This window comes from Microtus ochrogaster, linkage group LG2, assembly GCF_000317375.1.
Source record: "Microtus ochrogaster isolate Prairie Vole_2 linkage group LG2, MicOch1.0, whole genome shotgun sequence".
Classification (NCBI taxonomy): domain Eukaryota; kingdom Metazoa; phylum Chordata; class Mammalia; order Rodentia; family Cricetidae; genus Microtus; species Microtus ochrogaster.
The window spans coordinates 32,839,678-32,848,353 of record NC_022028.1 but is presented as its reverse complement, the minus strand read 5'-3'; positions in this window follow the sequence as shown (position 1 = coordinate 32,848,353).

The following is an 8,676-nucleotide window of genomic DNA, read 5'->3' as shown; positions in this document are numbered from 1 at the left end:
CTCTTACAAAAACCTGGGTTCCATTCCCAGCACCAACATTGTGGCTCACAACCGTCTGTAAGTCCGATTCCAGGGGATCCAATGATTACCTTCTTCTGACCTCTTCAGGCATCAAGCACAGATGTGGTACACATACATGCAGGTAAAACATTCATACACATAAAATTAATCCTTAGTAATAATAGTGAAGTACAGGTTTTAGAGTAGGGGTTTGTTGGATATATTGTCTTACCCAAATTGACCCCAAACTTCTGGGTTTAAGTGGCCTTCCTCTTTCAGCCTCCCAGGTAGCTGGTGCTACAGATATGTACAACCACTCCAGCCAGAGGCCCAGAGTTTCCCATGATGCATGTTAAAGTATTTGGACTTTTTGTTTGTGTTTTGTTGTATTGTGGTATATGTGTGTGTGAAGACCAGAGGCTGATAGCAAGAGTCTTCCTCAACCACCCTCCACCTTCCTTTTTGAGACAGGATCTGCCTGCCTCCCCTGCACTGGGATTACAGACACGCTATGTACCTAGCTTTTTTTTTTTTTTCTTCTCACTGCAGTTTTATTCAGGACTTTTGACAATCGAAGACATCTCTCTCTCTCTCTCTCTCTCTCTCTCTCTCTCTCTCTCTCTCTCTCTGTCCCCCTCCCCCCTGTACCTAGCTTTTTATGTAGGTCCGGAGGCCGTCTGATCCTCATGCTTACATGGGAAGCATTTTACTGAATAAGCCACCTACACACACACCTTTTTTTGTTTTGTTTTTGACACAGGATCTCTTGTGGCTGATGTTGACTTTGAACCCCTCCCCTGGCCTCCTGTTCCTGAGTGTTAAGGGAACAGGCTCATGCCCCCAGGTCTGACTCAAGGGTAGTAGTTGTCGCTTCCGCCCGTCAGTGCCCCGGGCTCTACGCCAGCTTCTAAAGCAAGGAGCTTTCTTTGCCATTTGTGCGCAGCTGTGGCCTCTCCTTCCTCACATGGTTGAAGCCCCATCCTCTGTTCCAAGCCTGGCAGAAACTAGGCTTTAGAGCTGCAAGCCTTTAGCTCTGTAGAGGAGGAGCTGGAACCAGGAGAGCTGTCATGTTGAGAGAAGACTTGGTGCTCCAGGCAGACTTGAGGGACCTTGGCCTCAGGCAAAAGTGCCTGCCTCTCTGTGTTCTTTTGCCAAAGCACCTAATTGTGCCTAAATATCTTGACAGGCCTATTTATAATTGCCTGAAGTGCCACACGGGAGATAAGCCTTAAGTGACAGATACTTGAGAGTTAAATCTTGGGCTGCAGGCAGAGCATAAATAACACCAGATTTTTTCCTGTTTTCCCAAAGCAGAGAGTGGGAAGGAGATGGTTCCAGGGGAGGAGGAGAAGGTAGAAGGAGCTGGCTGGAGCTTGGTGCTTTGCACACTGACCTTCTGTGTGTCCCTTATTAGTACCTGGGGCAGGGGGTTCTTACAGCTAGGAGAGGTGAGTTCACCTTCCTTACAAAACAAGAATCTGCTGTGACTTCTGGGTCTTCGGTGCCTAGGAACTGCATGACACAAAAGGAAAATCTAACAGGGCTGGAGATTTGGTCAGTGGTAGAGCACTTACCTAGCATGCACGCAGCCCTGGAGTCCATGGCAAACACTGCAAATATATACGTGTTTAGTGGATCTTTTTTGTTTTTAAGTGCTGGAGTTGGTTTTAGTTACTTCTCTTGACCCAGTGACCAAATACCTGACAGATTTCATTAAGTCAGGAGGGGTTTATTTCAGCTCATGGTATGTTTAGGGGACATTGACACAGGGAAGGCACAGGCTAGACCTGGCTTCTGGCTTTGGGAGTATAGAACAGCTGCCAGTTACGCAGCTCCAACCAAAAAGCTGAGAGCCAGACTTTTGGAAGCCAAGCAAGCCTATAAATGCTCACAGCCTCTCCTTCAGCCTGAAGTTTGCAAGCCAGGCCTTATGTTCAAAGGATTCTCCAACCTTCCAAAACAACACCACCAGCCAGGGACCACGAGTTCCAACACAGGAGCCTGTGAGGGACATTTCACATGGAGACCATAACAGGATTGAGCTCAGGGCCTCACCTTTGCTAGTCAAGTGCTCTCCACTAAGCTACAGCCCGAAGCATTTCTGTAGTCTAAAAAACTACTAGCAATTTCCAGTGCCAAATCTACATTGGGGCACTCAGAAACTACGTGGCAGAGGCCAGACTACCCTAGACTCAGCCCAGAGCACTTCCTCTCCTCTGCTGCACTGATGGTCTAAACTGTGGAACAAACAGAAACCTCAGATTAGCTGTGCAGCACATGATGCCATCAGGGTGATGAATGAAGGCCAGGGGTGCTGGTGGCTTTCTGCCCACCTGCAAATGACATGGTGGCAGTGCCATGTGTCAGCATCCACAAGCCAGTCTCTGCTCCACACGTTAATTTTCCAGACTGTCCAGTCCCCCTAGGAGCTGCTTTCCCAAGCCAGCATGTATCACTGTTCTGACACGCTGTCCAGAGCAGGTGCTGAAGCAAGTAGGTTATTGCCTCCAGAAGGAAGGGAGCCCCACCATGCACACTGGGCACTAACTGCATGTGTAGCATGTGGTGGTCTGTTGGCTGTTGGGCCGTGTTGCAGGGGAAGGCATAATCATCAGCCCCAGGCAGTCAGTGGAATCAGCATGCACAACAAAGGAACTTAATTAGAAAGTTTGGGGTGCTGTACAATACTACAGCAAAGAGGAGTGATCCAGCGGGTCACAGAGGTATTCCAGAAGGTTAGGTCAAGACCTGGAGAAAACGCAGGTAGGGAAGAGAAAGAACTTCCTAGGTCGAGGGAATTAAATGTGTACAGAGCCCTGCGGTGAACTCTCTGCCTCGCCTCAGAGACCAGGGGAGTGACTGGGGCGTGGGGGGGGAAGGGGGATACCAAGATCTGGTTCTGGTACAGAGAACCATGGTAAACAACTGGTAGCAGGAGGATCCCGGAGAAGTGATTTTGGGAGTCAGAGAAATGGTTGCAGCTTGAGTTGAAGATACAGAGACAGGAGGGTGGATTTCATCGGGGGGGGGGGGCTGCTCAAGAGTTCCCTCTAAGGGACATCGTGGAATTTGCCAAATTCAGGGCAGAAAGCCAGCTTTCTTTGTCAGGTCCTACTATTCATTAAGATAAGGGTTCGAAGACAGGAACAGCTCACAGAGGGAGAATAGGCTGTATATCAGATTCTAGATTCAACAGTCTAGAGGTGAGGAGAGCAACTCAGTGGCCAAATTGCTGCCTGGTATGCATGCATGGGGGCCTGGGTTTCACACCCGGCACCTTTGGAAAAACGATGGCAGGATACAGATGGAACTGTCCAGAGAGAGAGCCCGTGAGTGAGCAGAAAATCGTACCCAGAAGGCTTCCCTAGGAGCTGCCAACATGTACAGGCAGAGGGAGTGCCAGGAAAGCAACTGGCAGGGAGTTACCAGAGAGACGGCAGAAGCAGGGAGGTGGTACCACAAGGGAGGCAGCAGAACCTCAGGCAAGTGAGCTTAGGGATGGAGGCCTCAGCTTGCTGACCTTGTCTTTAGCTCAGCCACATCACCGGTCAGTACCAGCTCAGCAGGGACAGGGAGAAGGATGGGCAAAGCCCAGGCTTCCTTAAAGGCCTTCTGTGAGAAGAACAGGCACAGAAGCACAAAGGTGAAAGAAGGGGCGATTGAAGATGAGGTGTCTGAGAAAGTGCAGAAACCCTTGGAGAGGGAGGGGAAAGGATGCTGCTGATGGTGACATGGGTAACCTTGGAGGTGAGGTGACAGGAAGTTGAGGGAGGTCCTATCTGATGGCTCCTGTTCTTAGCTCAAGGCAAGTCAGTCTCTTGCTTGCTGCACGAGGCAGGAGGAAGTGGGATCCGTAGGGTGAGGAATCTTCCCAGGCTCGAAGGATTGCTGGAGCAGCTAAGTCCACGACCGACTGCCCAACACAATCTTGGGGGAAGTACATAAGCAGTTCCCACAGCTTGGCAGTGGGAAAGGAGAAAATAGCTGGTGGTAAAGGTTTTGCATGGTAAGGGCAAGGGCTTAAGCAAATTGCTGTCCTAGGCTAGAGAGAGAGGGAAGTGAAAACAGAAAACCACTGAGGGCATGTATGGCTGGCGTTGGCAATGTGCAGAAGGCAGAGATCAAAAGCAGGGTTGGGGCAGAGTGCTCACCCAGCAAGTGCAACACCTTGGGTTACAACACAGCTCCATGAGAACCATTCACCATGGGGCCACCCCTCCTAGGCCTGCCTGTGCCTCAGAGTCAAGCCGAGTTCAAGTACAGGCTGCTGTGCTGGGGCTGTCTCTTAGGAGAACACTTGTCTGGGGTGTTCGAAGTCCTGGGTTCCATCCCCAGTATCAAACAAACCAGGTGGAGTGGTGCACGTTTGTCCAACTCCACGGACACGGAAGTAGGAGGATCAGAAGTTCAAGGTTCTGGCTGAAGAGATGACTCAGTGGTTAAGATCACGTAAGGGGTCAGGTTGAATCCCTAGCACCCACACAGTAATTCACAGACATCTGCAGCTCCAGCTCCCAGAGGACTCTAGCTGCCCTCTTCTGGCCTCTGCAGATATACATGCAGACAGTGCACTCATGAATACATTTTCTTTCTTTTTTTTTTTTTTTTGGTTTTTCGAGACAGGGTTTCTCTGTAGCTTTGGTGCCTGTCCCGGAACTAGCTCTTGTAGACCAGGTTGGCCTCGAACTCCCAGAATGAATACATTTTCTTAAAATTTAAGTACACCATCATCCTCAGCTACATAGCAAGGTTTGACAATGGCCTGGGCCGCATAACACCCTGCTTAAAAATAAGTAAATAATAAAGCTGGGAAGATGGCTCACAGGATAAAGCCCTTGCCATAGAAACCTAAGGAGCTGGTCCGCCTGAACCCATGTGGATTTAAATGTCAGGTAGGCATGGTGATCTGCCTGGGATTACCCATACTCGAGACAGACAGGTCCCTGGGCAAGGTAGCTAGCAAAATCAGCAAGCTTTGATTTTCCGTTGAAAGACACTGCCTCAGTGAATAAAGGAAGACATCCAACATCTTCACCTAGAGTGTGCACACAAATGAACATACATAGAGGAACACTACATAAACACTACAGCCTCCTTTTTCCTGGTCCTCAATAACCTTCAGGCTCAAGTGTGATTCTTTTATGGTCATATTTGGAAGCCATTTGGAACAAAGGAACAGTAAGCCCAGAGAATATTCAGTGTGATAGCTGTGGGCCTGGCCTAGTCCAAGAGGGTGGAGAAGTCAAGAGGGCCAGGAGGTGGGTGGGAATGAGGAGGGTGGCGAAGACAGTTTCCTAGTGATGATGATAAACCCAGGCTGAGAAAGATGCACCAGTTAACCCAGCAGAGGGGAAGGTGCCAAACCAGTGTTCCAAGCCCAGGGAACAGCATGTGCAAAATCAGGGCCACATCTGTGGGACTCCCAGTCACTTGGTGTAGCTAGAACACACACCATGTAAACAGGGGAGTGGTGCGGTGTCTCAGAAGGAAGCAAGAAGCACATCATTGGGAGCCTCTTTCCCTGTGCCCTGCTTTCCACCAAAAGAGCCAGAGGATGCCTGCAAAAAGAGTCTCCCTCCCTCCCATAAAGGCTGGGGAAGCAGGCTCCGGGATACCTCTGGTGTCATCTGTGCAGCCCACGAGAAAGGGAGCCGTACTGTTTTTTGCTCACACTGGAACTTGGCACCGCGGCTCTGAGTTATTTATTTGCTTTAGGGGAAAGGCGTAAGTCCTGAGCTGGGAGAGAATTACTGACGGGCCCTCCCTTCCGGGCTCCCAGCCAAGAAGCAGGATAAGAGGCAGCCCAGAGCGATCACATCCAGAGGAGTGTGCCGATTTGGGGGGGGGGAGTTGTTTTCCCCCCAGACTGCCTCTCCTCCTCCCTTCCTGGGGCCCTGAAAGCCTCAATCAACTCCCAGGCCATCTCTCCCTCATTCTCTGAAGTCTCTGGACACGCACTGGAACGTAAGCCACACAAACCTAAACATTTAATTTGTTCAGCAGACCCCCAAGTTCACACTGGGGCTGACTGAGTCTCAGAATACCCACTCGGCCCTTAGCCTCAAAAACAGAGTCCATCTGGAACATCCCACAAAATCAGGGGTGCTCAAACAAGTAGCAGCTGAAAGACAACCCAGGACACTCCCATCCCTGTCCTGTGTCACTCCCTAGAGGGGACACCAGGACACTCGACCCTGTGGCCCCATTCACAGAACACATTTTGGCAGCATACTTGGAGATGGGAATTCAGCCCCTATGGGAGGGAGCACCAGGACTGCAGGGGATACGGCCTCCGGAGACCCCAGACTCCGAGGAAACACAGGACGGTCTCCATGCCATGAATTACTCCACATGGAGGAGGGGAAGACCTGCAGTATACAGCCTGAAATTATAAACTGACCTCCCAGGAGTCAGGGCCCATCAAGACCCTGCCAGTGACAGGTGCTGGCACTAGGCTAACAGCCACACCTGGCTTCAACCCCAGAGGTCTGTAGTTCTGACTTAGTCTAGAAAGTCAAGTCAGCCATGAGCACAAAAGAGTGTCTTACCCAAGGACAGAGAAGTAACTTGCCACTGTCACTTTTCCTAAACCTGTTGACTCTGGCCAAAATGAGCTTCCATCAGAGTCCTGCTCTGGCAAGTGCCAACTGGGGACTTTGAGATTTAAACACTACTGAGGTGGGAAGGAAGAGCCTTCAGTAACAAAGACCGGAGCCATCAGGAGGGCCTGGGTTCAAAACCACGCCTGTATTTTAGCATAGCGTGTGGGGTAGTGGTGTTGGGTGCCAGTGCCACTCAAGCTCTGGGAACGCTAAGGACAGACACTGTGGTTCACATAGAAAGGCGTGACTGCATGTGAGGCACTGTGCCAGGGACTTCCCACACATGCCATTTGCTCCCTGAGAACGGGGTAAAAGAAAGGCCATGTGGTTGGGAGGAAGCCACCAAAGTATGGCAGGGATAGCCAGGAAGAGTCATGGCCTAGGAACCAGAAGGGAAGGCTGGGGCTACTGTAACGTGTCACAGACAGACCCGCTTACTCAACAAATTTAAGTCACAATTCTGGAGGCCCAAAGCTCACAATTTGTGTGTGTCAGTAAGGACTCCTGTGAGGATGAGGGAAGGCTCTGCTCTAGAATGGTCCATGTGGCTTGTAGATGTCTCCATGCACCTCCAGAGACTCACTTAAACCAGCTTGGCCTCAGATTTGATTTGTAATTGATGACCCTGTGGTCCTTCCTGCCACCAGCCTCCTGAGCCACACCCATCTTATGCAATGCTCAGCATTCTGCACGCTAGGCTAGCACTCTACCAGCTGAGCCACATCCCAGTGCCCCTCTAGGCTTCCCTGGCGGGGGGGGGGCTCTTTCCCGAGCACCCCCCTCTTCCTTTAGAGAGTAGGCTTTTTGTATTTGTTTACCTTTGGCAAGATCTAACTGCAAAGCTGCTCAACCCGTAAGTGCCGAGACCAGGACTTACACAGTGAATTCTGAAACGCTGGGATTCAGCACCTTGCCGGACTATCCAACCCAAGTCTCCTTAAGTCAGAACAAGTATCACACACATTTGCCCGTGTGTGTATAAATATGTATGAGGCATGCATGTGAAGGTCCGAAGACAACTTGAAGGAGTTTTCTCCTTCATGTGTATGCAAGGGACTGAGCCCAAGTCATCAGGCTTGCCAACAAACACCCTTACCTGCTAAGATACCTTCCTGGCCCTCAGCTGGCCTTAAATGAGGGTGTGGAAGCCTTGCTTGAGAAAGTGACAGATATGAGTCACCCAGCCAGGTGGAAAAAAATGAAGAACCTGTGCCTATTGCGGTGAGCCTTGGGTGGGTTTCTCCAGGGGCAGCAGTGGCTTGCTTGCTTCCAGGAGCTTCCGCAAGGCATGCAAGGCATGCATCTGTCGTGCCGGACTATCCTCCTCCTAGCCAGACAGGCCCTCTCTTCACGAGCTCAGCTGGGCCCACTTGCAAAAGATCCTCACAGATGGCTTTGTTGACTGCTGACCTCGCCAAGAGGTGGGGATCATCATGAGACTCTCACCTGAGTCCAGTCATCTGTGGGCAATTCTGACCTAATTGCACGTGACCTCTGGGTCTCTCGGGAGGGGGCTCCATCTGTACTGCCATGGAAAGCCATCATGCATGCTGTGTGAGGACCTTGTGGTGTTGACACTTTAGGGTCACCCAAGAACATGCCTGTAACCCCCTCACCATGCTTTCTAATAGGCACACTGGTCCCCAGGGAGAACCACAGTAGGATCAAATGTGTGTCAGTGAGACCTTATGAAGACTTATGACTTAGTAGTGTTCCTGTTGTGTGTGTGTGTGCACGTCCCTCTTTCCCCCATGAGAAAATTCTCACAACAGCATCCCAAAAACGTAGGCAAGCCTGGAAAGCACCTTGTCAGATCCCTTTACAGGACTGGAGTGAGGACCCACAGAGACTCATTTGCCAGCCAGGAGTTGGGTAGGCTAAAGGGCCAGAGCAGAAGGACACTATGAAAGGAGTTTTCTGGAAGAGCCGTGTCCTGTTTCCAGGGGCTGAGCCCCTGTTTAAGAAGCAAGATGTTGCCAGGCGACAGTGGCGCACGCCTTTAATCCCAGCACTCGGGAGGCAGAGGCAGGCGGATCTCTGTGAGTTCGAGACCAGTCTGGTCTACAGAGCTAGT